Raw genomic sequence first — 13543 nt, forward strand, 5'->3', positions numbered from 1 at the left:
AAGGATCAAGGTATTTTTGAAGCCGTTGTTACTTGGGTTCAGCTGAAAGATGCTGTACGCGGACGATACCTTCCGCCAACCTACTAGACTTTGAAGATTAATGAATTCTTCAAGCTAAAGCAACTAGAATTAACTTTGGAAGCTTACTACTCAAAGTTTGTAACCCTACTAAAATACGCACCACCTATGGATATTGCGGAGCAAGTATCCAAGTTTTGCCATGGCCTAAACACTCCTCTGAACCACCATCTTGAAGCAATGCGTCCAACAGACTTGCAAGACGCATTACTCCGAGTGAATCCAATCGTCCAAGAATTTAAATTGGGAAATTATAGTAAAGATGACTCCTGAGATTTGGGTAAGAGATGCCATACATGTGGAGAGATAGGGCACCTCCGTAGGAGATGTCCCTGCCGTCAATGTTTCCATTGTAATGAACTAGGACATGTCCAAGCAGACTGCCCTGACTTAAGTCTAGAAGATACGGAGCCTCCAAGAAAACGAAGCTACACAAGTGCAGTCTTCGGATATATAGAGGAATTAGATACAACTTGTATTGGAATAAACTTTACTCTTGTAACTACAGTTAACTTGAGAAATATGAGTTGCATCTATTTTGAGCCTAGAACTTGTAAATGATTAGAGATACTCTGGCAAGGAATGATAGTTATAACGTGCAAGGAATTTCTCTTAAGCGTTTCTTCTCAACTAATGTAGATTTGGTCTTACTAGAATATCGAAGCTTGGAAGTATTCTTTAGTATTACAAGCAAAGCCAATTGTCCATGGAGCTCAGTCCCGAACTAAGGACAGGACAATCTGGGAATGTAGTTTCCAAGATAAAGGACCACTCCAATCTGCTAAAAGAATCTTAAGACACATTGGTCTAAAGAAGAAAATCCTGCCAAGGACAACCAAGAACCTTGTGACCGCAAGTGATAAAGCTCCGCAGTGTTTCTATTGCAGGGAGTTAGGTCATTTCAAAAGGGAATGTCCAAAGCACCCTAAACACCGATGCTCCGAGTGCCACAACATTGGACATAACTATATCAATTGTCCCAATGGAACTCGAAGAGAACTTGAGCTTATAAGAAATAAGTTGTACAAGCTCCAATGATCTAGAATATACCAAGTGCTTAGGAAAAACCTAGAAGATATCCATGAGATATAACTACAATAAAATTTTCTATTGTAACCAAGACTCGGATATATCAAATACCATAGGTTGTTGTCCCAAAAGACCACATCCTTGTGAGTGATCAGAGTAGCGTAGTGAAAGCATGGTGGTCCATAACCCACATGTTCCAAAATGATAACCCCTGTTTCTCTCAAGATGAGGACATCTCGATTTCTCTAAGGGGAGGAGGATGTAATATCTCCGCACAATAAAAGTTAGTTGGTTAGTTCGAAAGTTAGTTAGTCAATTAATAAGTTAGTAAGATTACTAACTAAAGACTAACTAAGGTAAAAACTAACTAATATTAATTATTAATAATTTTTATTTAATTTAAAATATTTTATTTAGAAAAATCAAGAGTCGTAAATTCGATATTTTTCTCGGATTGGCAAGGACCGTAACCACCCTTCACGTAAATTACAACGTGAACGAGACTAATGAGTTATATTAATCACTAGGTTAATGTGTATAGTTTGGATGGCCCAAAAATATTAGATTTTGGGCAAAACTAGTATATTTTAGATATTTTAGATATTATCCTAAAAAAAGATATGGAGATTTTTAGAACTGGATGTCATTTAAAAGAAAAGACAAGTGATATTTTAGTTACTTTGGAGAGTTTATAAAAAGAAAAAAAAAGGAGAGGATTTGCGAAATCACGCGCACCGCGATCGCAATACACAGGCAATGGACAACACTTTGAATAGGGAAAAGAAGAAGGAGTGAACTAAGAGCTTTCTAATCAAGTGTCTTGGAGTTTTACCCACCTTTCGGAGCCAATGGAACCATCAGATTTATGATCTGAGCATCAGATCACTGATCTTTCCAAGATCCTCCTCCACAAAGAGCTCCACTCCTCAACCACAAGCCCTCTTCTCTAGTTCACTATAAATATGAGGCATGGGAGAGACATAAGAAAGCATAAGGAAACCCTGAAAGGCTGCAAGAGAGAGGGAGAGAGAGAGTATACCCCTCCAAGAGATTGTGAGTGAGAGCTTGAGAGAGAGAGAGAGAGAGAGAGAGAGAGAGAGAGAGAGAGAGAGAGAGAGAGAGAGAGAGAGAGAGAGAGAGAGAGAGAGAGAGAGAGAGAGAGAGAGAGAGAGAGAGAGAGAGAGAGAGAGAGAGAGAGAGGAGTCACCCCGAGAGGCTGCAAGGAAGAGAATTAGCTCAATTCCCTCTATCTCCATCCTTGACTTAACCATCTTCTCTTATGCTCTCCCATCTTGAATCTATTCTACCTTCTTAATCTCTTGAGTCTACCTGCGGACGATGGCCTCCAAGTGAAGAATGTCGCGTGCGGATGACAATCCTGCAACCAGCAACAAGGCTTCAGGCAAAGGCATCACCGTCAATCCAAGTGCGATTCCGGTTGTAAGTAATGTATTTTCAAATTGATAGATGCTTGCTTTGATTCTCGTATGAGATACGTTAGGCCCCATACTATGATGCACGAGTATAGGTAATGGAAAAGGATAAATTTCATCTCACCTACTCGGAAGATAGAGTTTGTGAAGTGCATATATCAAGGGAAGATAATTGAACCTAGTTACATATGACTTATTTGCTAGTAGAGCAATTACAAGGAAGAATTAGTCAAGCGTTATGAATGGCATAGTCGTCAAAAGAACGATATTAAAAGATTGGGCATACAAGTGCTAGATTAAAGTATAGTCAAGGGTTATAAATAGCATAATTGCTAAAAGAATATGACATTAAGAATCATGAATAGAGAAGTACTAGTTTAAAGTTTAGATACTTCAAAAGTACTTAGCCTAAGAGCCCAAATATTAAGAAAAATTAGATTCTAGCTCAATGCAAGGCCTGTTGGAGTCTAATTACTTGAGATCATCCCGCACTTATCTTATGAAGTATTTTTACGTTATGCCTATAACATGTTTGATATATGAGGATAATTTTCTACTTACCTCATGACTTGACTAAGAGCTAGTACAAGAAATTGATCATAAGGTTTAAACTAGGATGTCTTGAGATCTGTTGGATAACGATGACTTTTGCCAATCCAAATCCAGGGTTGGGCTACCAATCAAGGTAAGTGACCTATAGAACTTACATCATGAATAGTGTTTGAACCCTTAACATACGCCCTAGCGAAAGGAAGGAAGTGTTAAGAACATGTTTGCATAGTATTGCTCTTAGATTCCAAGGGGGAGAGCAAATATGCAATGAAAAATATTATTTCATCTACTCTTGCATTGTTTTGGAAAGAATGCAATTGGTTTTGTTGATTGATCGAACAATATCCTAAATGCTTTTACATTCAACTGGTTGCTGCTTTGTTGTTTGAATGATTATTCCAAGTGCTTGTGATTTATGGTAAATGCATGGCAAGGGTCTGTGATGACAAGTCGCCATGGGAATAAAGGAATGTTTTCTTGGAAAATGATATTAGGGCTGAATGCATTGTTTGTGCTTGATTCTTAAAGGATTTAATTAAGTAAGGATATATTGTACGGGTGGATCACCTTCATGATCGCACCACGTATTAACCCGAGAGGGCACTGCTCGATTCATGGGCCAAAGGTCGAGTGGTGAAAAGTCCAACCACAGGAATGATGTTTCGCTCCTAGAAAACTTGGGGTGAGTTGGAGCTCTAGACACCCCTTGCTAGGTCTAGAATGGAGTTGAAGACCTCCGTGGCCCCCAACATCTGGGCATGTTGGGAGATCCTATTCTAGATAAAGGATTGAGTTTGTGGTGCCATGTGAATTGGACCTGCTACTTTTGCAGGGCAGAAGGGATACTTCTGTTGGATAGAAGTGAAACATAATTTCTCCTGTATGGGCGGGAGACAAAGATTAACTCGAAGATAAGTTAAGGAACTTGTTTGAACTTGTTTGTCAATAGATTGCTTTGCTTTGTTTTTGTGTCGGTGTTATAAGTTATGTGAATAAACCTTGTTCCCTAAAAGGCTTAATTAATGAAGCTAACTTTAAGTGTCACACATAAATGTAGAAATACCTAATTAGAGAACTAAAGCTATTAAGGGAAGCAGGTGGGCGAAACCCCCGACGGGTACGGCAGGGTGGTCCCAGAGAACTGGGAGGCTTCTCACAAGTTTTTAACGTTATTAGACCTTTAGGTATTGATAGGTTAGAACCCGATTCATGCCGTTTTAGGGGACCGGAATGGGACTCTACCCTATGGGCAGAGAGGTTGAGCAGTGCATCCCTCTCGTTTCCCATTCTCTTTGAACCAAGTGCGGCATGGGTCTGCTTCGGATTAGGTATCTCTACGTAAAGTAGGATGTCCAAAACCCGACGCTAGAATGCTAACAGGAAATCTTGACAACTAGGAACCCGAATTTCAGGTCGATCCTAGTGGGTTGGGTCGTGAACGTTCCGTTGCGAGGCGGATTTGGGAAACCCTAGGCGACAAAACTCAGAACATTCCCTGGAGTGCCGAGTAGCGATGCTTAGATTCGTTTCTCGATAGACCGCTAAAAGGTGCTTGGGAAGTTGATGGGTGGCACCTCACAAGAAGGATGATATTCGCTGTGGTAAATTGCAGCAGAAAACTATGCATTGTCTTCACGACAGAATGAAGAAAAAAATGAGTGTCTGTTTGTTATGCAACATATGATGAATGCAGTTACAAGAAAGGGGACACATGATGATGTATGGCATGTCAATTCAGGTGCATCTAATCATATGACCAGTCATGTTGAATGGTTTGAAGTGATGTAGGACTTACAAAACCCAAGTTATGTGCGGATGGGTGATGATTCATGCCACCCAATTTCACACATTGGAAAGGTTCCATTGTCCTTGTATGATGGCCATACAAAGAGTTTGACAGATGTATTACATGTGCCATCAATTACAAATAATGTAGTATCTGTTGGTCAAATAGTAGAGTAGGGGTTGTAGGTCCCATTCAATGCAAAATGTTGTTTTGTAGAAGACTTTAATGATAAGTGTAGGTTGGTCGCAAAAGAAAGTAGAGTTGGTTCACTTTAGATGTTGGAATTCTTGTAATGGATGCTGCTATGTATGCTAAAGGAAAAGTAGTTGCAGATATTGAAATATGGCATAAACGTATTGGACATGTAAATGTGCAAAAGCTAAAATTAATGCATTCCAGAGGATTGGTTATAGGGTTGCCTTCATTTAGAGTTGCAGAATTGCATAAAATTTGTGAAGCATGCTAGTTTGGTAAGCATGCAAGACAACCCTTCACGCATGACAAAGAAGTGAGTAGAAAAATACTTGATGTAGTGCATACAGATGTTTGGGGGCCTACACAGAATGTATCTCTTGGTGGCAGCAAATACTTTGTCACATTTATTGATGACTATTCAAGGAAGTTATGGGTATACTTCATGAAGGAAAAAAGTGATGTGTTTGAGCACTTCAAATCTTTTAAGGCAGTTGTTGAAATAGAAACATGCTTAAAAGTAAAGTGCTTGAGATCATATGGAGGGGAAGAGTACCTCTCTAATGAGTTTAGTGGCTTCTTGAGGACTCATGGGATAAAGAGGCAATTTACTTGCAGGTATACCCCACAACAAAATGGTGTTGCAGAAAGAAAAAACATGCATATTGCAAAAGTTGCACCGGCATTAATGGCTAAAAAGAATATGTCCAAACATTTTTGGTGTGAGGCTATCCATACTGTTGTTTACATTATGAATAGAACTCCCACAGCTGCAGTTCATGGGGTGACTCCTGAAGAATGCTTTACTGGCAAGAAGCTTGATGTATCACACTTGAAGGTATTTGGCTGTGTTGCATACATTCATGTGTTAGATGAGCTACGGAAGAAGCTTGATCCAAAGGCAAAAAATGTGTTTTTATTAGTAGATACTCTTTAGAGCAGAAAGGGTATCACTGTTATAACCCTGTCATAGGTGAGTTCAAAGTGAGCAGGGATGTTATCTTTGATGAGATGGGAAGTTGGTATACACTTGCTGGTGATGTTTTGGATGATCATAATGATCAGAACAGCTATGTGCAGAAAGATAAACAAGAATCACAGAGTCTTAGTGGACCAGAAATATCATCCGGTACTACACCTACAGTGAGCCCTTGGTCTGGGAGACTAAGGAGTAGCCCCACATCTTTAGGTGGATCTATAAGTGCTGTAGGGAAAGACAAAGGAAAGAAGAAAGTGTTGGATGGTAATGATGCATCTACCAGTCATTTGGGATTTGACAGAGATTCCAGTGGTTTAGAGAGTTTGGATGATGAGCTTGGCATTTCTTCAGTCAGGACACTAGGTGTACAGAGAGCTCATAGTAATGTAAAGGTTCCATTGAGTGATCCAGAGGTACGCAGATCTAGCAGGGTCAAATACCCTGTTAAAAGATTTGGTTTTGAAGGTTATGCAGCTCACTATTATGCTTATATGGTGAAACTAGTTGAGGATGTTGAGTCCACTTGTTTTGAGGATATTGTTGGTCATGCTCATTGGGATGTAGCAATGGATGAGGAGATGACTGCATTAGAAGCCAATATGACTTGGGATTTGGTACCCTTACCTAAGGGTAAGAAAGCTATTGGCTGTAAGTGGGTTTACAAAGTCAAGCATAATGCAGATGGTTCAGTTAGTAGGTATAATGCTAGGTTGGTTGCAAAATGCTATGCTCAAACATATGGCATAGATTATGAAGAGACATTCAGTCCAACTGCTAGGATGGCAACTGTTAGGTGTGTGATTTCCTTAGCAGCAGCTAGAGGTTGGATTTTGCAGCAAATGGATGTTAAGAATGCCTTCTTGCATGGTGAATTGCAAGAAGAAGTGTTTATGGAGCAGCTAGCAGGTTATGAGGATTTAGAGCATCCCACATATGTGTGAAGATTAAAGAAGGTGCTCTATGGGTTGAAGCAAGCACTTAGAGCATGGTCTGACAAGATTGGAGAGTATCTTGTCAATATTGAATTTTGTATTTCTGATGCTGATCACTCACTTTATGTGAGAAAGGGAGATGCAAGTTTGATCATCATAGTCATCTATGTGGATGACTTAATTATTAAGGTGGCACTGACATTGGGATTATTGAAGTTAAGGACTTTTTGAAGAAGAAGTTTGAGATGAAAGATTTGGGTGAGTTGAGATACTTTCTTGGTATTGAGGTGATCAGATGTGATGAGGGTATATGGCTATCCCAAAGGCAGTATGGCTTAGATATGTTATCCAAGTATGGTATGATAGCATGTAAGCCTCTTTCAGTACCATTGGAGCAAAATGTGAAGTTGAGTGCTGATGTTGGGGATGAGATAGAAGACCCTACTATGTTCAGGAGGATAGTAGGGAGTTTGATTTACATGACTATCACAAGGCCAGACTTGAGCTATGCTATTGGCCTTGTTAGTCAATTTATGCAGATGCCTAGAAAGCCTCATTTGGATGCAGTTAGACGTATATTGAGGTATGTGAAGTCCACTTTACATTATGGACTTTTTTATGAGGCAGGTAATGACGTACATGTCTTTGGATACACTGATGTAGATTGGGCTGGTAGCATGTCAGACATAAGATCTACAAGTGGATTCATGTTTTCCCTTGGTAGTGCAGCAGTTACATGGAGCAACAAAAAGCAACCTACAGTTGTTTTATCAAGTACAAAGGCTGAGTATAGAGGTGTTGCTATGGCAACATGTGAGGTGGTATGGCTGTGCAAAAGTTATTAGATGATTTGGACATGCAGGGAGATGGTCCAGTTGTCATTCATTGTGACAACATGAGCAGCATACAGCTAGCTAGGAATCCAGTGTTCCATGCTAAGACAAAACACATTGAGGTGCACTACCACTTTGTGAGAGAGAAGGTACTTGCAGGAGAGATTGACTTGGTATATGTCAACACATAGGATTAGATAGCTGACATTTTCACAAAGGCATTGGGTGTAGAGAAGCTTCAAAAGTTTCGAAGCTTACTTGGATTTGCAGAGATAGAGTTGAGCTTGAGGGGGAGTGTTGAGATGGCAAGCTCAACACGTGCGGACATTGATGATGGACCACCTGGCTAGATGGGTCTACACTTAGCACATTTGTGGTCATTATGATACTCACATGGCCAGTGACTTATCACTTATTATATTTAGTTTGTTACACCTACCTACAGCTAGAAAAGACATAACGCCAATCGATTAGTGTAGTCGGTTATGCACAATTTGACTAGTAGGCCATTTTCCTTTATGTTGTATCTATACTTTGTGTATATTGTATAGTGTGTGGAAGAAGAAGAAGAAACCAGCAAGAAAACATAAGCAATGTGTGAAAAATTAAGTTCACCAGTGGGTTTCAATAATTCAGCCTTTACCAGAGCAAAATAGTTAGGATTCATACGCCTTTGTCTTTGCCTTACATGTTTGGCATTAGGTTCTAGGTCAATATGATGTTGGCATACTGTGGGATCAATCCCCTATAGGTCTTTGTACAACCAAGCAAACACGTCTAAGTTCTCCTTTAGTAGATCTCGTAGGACCACTAGTTCTTCCTCTGGAAGATTGAGATCCACTTTTAGGTGATGTTCAGTACCGTCAGTATCTAGGAACGTCACTTGCCTTTCACCTTCCGCTTTGTAGATAAATGTCCCATGGATTGCTTCTGGATAGAGGTTTGACTCTTTCAAGGGAGTAGTGTCATCGTCTGATGTTTCACTAGAACCAGTGTCCTCCTTCTAAATAGATGACTCATTTTTTTGTTGAGATTTTTGGAAGGGTATGATAGATTTTTTTTCTTCTTTGTGAGTGGTGATTTCTTCCAGACTTAGGGATTCATCTTTAGAGGATGCATCTAGGAATGTCACATAGCACGGACATTCTATAAGCCATGACTTTGATGGCTCTGGCTTCTCTTGACAAGGGACATCATCATCATCTTTCCTCCAGAATGAATGGTCAGGGCGATAAGAGCCACTGGTGAACTTAATTTTTATGCCTTTGATCCATTGCTTATGTAGATTCTGCATACTTTGTGGTCCATTGGTCAACCCAAATGGAACCATGGTCATTCCATCCAACACCTCGAGATCTTTAGTCTCTGAGGTCTCTGTAGGGCCATCAACAAGATCTTTCGCTATCAGAGGATCTTGTTCATTTACACTTTCATAACCTACTTTGTTTTCTTCCTCATTATATCCATCCTCTTCCTCTGGAGGCTTTGTCTCTGCTTCTGTAGGGGCTCTGTAGGAGAAGAACAGATCTTTTTGCGTCGGTTTCTGCTTATGCTTTTGTCTCTAGCTTTGTCTCTGTTACTATCTCTCCGAGTGACATGTAAGAGAGGGTGTTAGAGGTGATTTTAGAAGTTAATTCTAGTTGAGGAATGAGGTATTCTCCCATGGACAAAGGCTTGGCTTCCTTTGGTAGTTGGCTTACAGTGCCCACTGTTAGGGATTGTGACTCTGTTTTCTTGGGAAAGATCTGTTTAACAGCCTCTTTATCTTCTGATGTACCATTTTTTACTTCGTTGGAGGAGCATGTTATGACTTCAATGGATGTGGATCCATTACCTTTTTGCGATCCATACAATTTTAGTACCACTTTGTTGGGTCCTCTGCCTAGGGTTAGGGTTCCTTTGAACCAGTCCGTCCTGGTTCTCACTTCAAAAAGCCAAGGTGTTCCCAACAACAGAGGGTATAAGGTCCCATAAGAATTTGGTTTGACCACCAAATATGTCATCCAATAGTGTCTTCTTGCAAGGGTTGTTTTTACATATGGGAGGATGCCCAACAATTTAATTCCGCTTTGGTCTACCAATCTGATAAGCCACTGTGTAGGTTCAATTCCTTGCAACCCTAAGTCCTTCTATGGGAGCCTTCACTCAACCGCCAAGACCCACGGACCGCTTATTGTTCAAGCATTCCAAGAGAGCTCTAATGGCTATCTCTCACCTAGCCAACGCGCCGTCGATCCTACAAGTGTTGTGAGCTTACCTTGATGCCCGATCGAGTACCCTCCTCTCTCTTGCACTCCGGTAGCTCCACGATCCTTGATGCTAGCTCAAGCATCCTCAAGTCTCCTCCATCTCCAAGCTCCATCCTCCATAGCCGCGCGTGCAAGAGAAGAAGAGAGAAGCGAAGAGAAGAAGAGAAGAGGAGATGGTGAAGAGCTTCACCCTCTTGATCCCTCACTCTCACACACACTCACTCCCTCACACTCTCACACTCCCTCTCTCAAGAGCACACACAAGCAAGGAGGAGAGAAGAAGAGAGGAAGAAGAAGACTCTTTTTGCCACACTGTCATGAAGGAAAATACAACATTAATATTTGCACCTTGGATTAATTCCAGCCTTTGTAAATTTAGCTTTAGCCTATATGTACATGTGTGAACAGCCCTTAAGTTTGGAAGAGGGTTGGAATAAAAGGGATTAGAGGCCAAAGGCAAGACATCTTTTGATCATTCAATAATCTTGGCTTTACCATTTTCTTGGAGTTAGCTTCTTTCTAGCCTATGAAGCACTCAGCCATGGCCGTCATGTATTCTTGAATCTCCAACCATTAATACATGATGAGGATGTCTTGGTGCAATAGATTTGTTAATTCCTTGTTGTAGCTTAGTTAATTTTCAATTTCAGTTAGATTTCATTCCATGGTTGATTGCTTTCATTACATTGGTATCAGAGCTGTAGCTTAGATCCTTGCAGTAGTCATTTTCAAGTACTAGATTCAGTTTCCTAGGCTAGAGAGAGCAAACCATAGTTAGGAATTTGAGTGACAGGACTTGACAGGACATGAAGATTTCAAACCGGAGTTATATGTGAAGGTCTGCTACAAACAAGGATGAAGATGGTGATTCTTGGCATTACCAAGGGAAGAAATGGAAGGCTCCAGCCAAAATAGCAGGACGTGATCAAGATTGAACCAAAATTTGGGGTAAGTGTACAAACAAATGGTTGCAGGACATTTTAACCGTGGTTACTTTTGAGAAGAAAGGGTTTCTTCTTCCCTTTCCTCATTTCTTCAAGCTTTCCACAAGAATCCATGGCCAAGACCACATCAGATCTTCTTCTTCTCACTTCTATCATGAGAATGGGTTGTATGACCTCTTCCCCTGCCTCAAGAGCTTCAAGAAGAGTAGCTTATGTAGCTACTTAGTGTCTTTGCTGATTTCCAGGACGTGAGTATGTACTCACGCTGTCTGCGCCGCCAGCACATACTCTTATACTGCGTGATCAAATTTGGAGTAATGATGCCCCTTGAGCCTTGCTATTGATCTTCAAACCTCTGGCAAGTGATCTTTCACCAATTTCTTCAAGATTCTTATTAGTTTGGAGTTTTCCCTCTTCTTCAAAACCTTGGTTATGGAGTTTTATGACAGTTCTGGACAGCACTCAAATTTCTCAGATTTCTTCATCAAGATCAAAGGGGTTTTGTTCTATTATACTCCCTGAAGCCTCTACATACATCCTAGTACCAACATTGACTGATCTTGAAGCTTGAAGCTTTGTTGGAGCTTGGATATGGAGATTGCAAACTCTATGTGTAACAGTTTGGGACAGCATTAAAGATTCCTGAAATTTTTAAAGGAATTCAAGGGGCTTTTGTGGGCAAAGCATCTCTGAAGCTTCCTTAACCATTCCCCCTCAAGAATCCATCAACATTGGACCGACATTGAAGTGATTGAAGCCAATGGAGGTCTAGGTGTTCAATGGACAGCCTGAAGCTTTTATGCCATTAAATTTTGGCATTCCCTCTCAAATTTCGGGATCTCTTGGACACATTGAAGCCCTCTCTATCAACCCTCATTTGGATCATTCATGGAGTCATGGAGCTTTCATGGGATTAATGGAGCTGAAGCTTATCAAGGAAGGGATTATCCTTGAATATTGAAGATCTCTTGGACTGATTTTAGTTGGATTATCAAGCTCAGCCCACCTATGTCAAGCATTATGGATTGAAGGTCATTCCATCAACAATGCTCTTCTCCAATCAATCAAATGAGGTACTCTAATCACTCTTAATTTCTCTTTACATCCAATTGTTGCTGATCTCATTTCCAATTGCTGAAGAGAAATAAGAGGATTAAATGAAGCTTTCATTCATAGCCTAATGCATTACATGAAGCCTATAGGTTATCTCAGTCATTGTCTTTACTAAACCTCTTCAATTTTACTGAAATGGCCATCTCTAAATGTCTCAAACTCTTCCATAATGAATGAGCATTACCCATCTATTTCCATTCACTGAAATCAGTAATTTCTTGAGCTTCATTACTCAATCTTTCATTGCCTAACCCTGACATGAAATTGATTGCTTATTTTGCCTCTTGATCATAAGAAAATCATTACCCAATTGGTAAGTGAGAAAAACTTTGTAAGCAGTGAGTCACTGCTGAGGTAAATACCTCTCCACTTCTCATTTACATTTCAGCCTTTTCAATTTCAATCTTGCATATCATGAAAAAGGGCAAATGAAAGGCAATTGTATTTCCTTCCTATTCCATGCATATCATACTGATTTTTAGAGCTAGAATTCACTTGCCATGTACTTGTCCACGAGGAAAAAGTGGATGCCGGGCGAGTCAGTAGGACAATAGTGAGGTGACCCTCCCCTACCGACGAGGACCCTGAAGGAGAGCGCAACCCGGCCCGAGAGGGAACTTTGCAAACCCCTCGGGTCTCGGATCCCACGTATTTTCAAGTTTAGGTGCATGTAAAAATCTCAAAGGCATTTGAAATCAGCCTACAGCATGAGTATGGACAGTGGTTCTTATGATATTGGCAAATGTATGGTATGGCAAATGTATGAAGACATATGGCTACAGTAAAATGTATACATCCTATGGTAAAGACACTATGGTTCAGTCTGAAAGATTGGAACAGAGTATGTATACATACCCTCATTAAAGATTGCAGTCTACTTTGAGTCAGACAGCCATTTTACTGGTTACTGAGGTCATTTTCAGTATGGGCAGATGTATGAGACTCTCCTACAAGGTTATGAAGTTGGTACATGCTGGGTATTGATGGTACAAGCCATTAATTGACTAGAACAGGGTATTCACTGCTTGCAGGAATTTTCAGACAGCAACAGAAAATCCCTTACAAAAATTTCTGTACTCATCCATTTTCTGCATTTGATAGATCATTGGATAGAGGGCTCTTCAAGCTTTGAACAGAGCCAGAGACCTCGTAATTTGGAGCTCTAGAAGTAGAGTTAATCAAGTTTTTCTACTACAGAAATTCAGGACAGAAATCAACCCATGGCTAGAAATAAGAAGAGAGACCCTGTTTTGGATACTATCAATGAAGAATTGAGGGAATATCAGCAGGATAGGGATGAACATCAATAGGAAAGGGGTGAACATCATGACACTTCTCAAGATGCCATTTATCGAATGCATTATGAGAACGATGAGGTCGATGCAAGCTCCACTCACTCCCCTACCAATCAACCCATAGAGAC

This window comes from Lygodium microphyllum, chromosome 4 (genome assembly GCF_053477565.2).
Source record: "Lygodium microphyllum isolate KBCC chromosome 4, Lygodium_microphyllum_v1.1.10, whole genome shotgun sequence".
Taxonomy (NCBI): domain Eukaryota; kingdom Viridiplantae; phylum Streptophyta; class Polypodiopsida; order Schizaeales; family Lygodiaceae; genus Lygodium; species Lygodium microphyllum.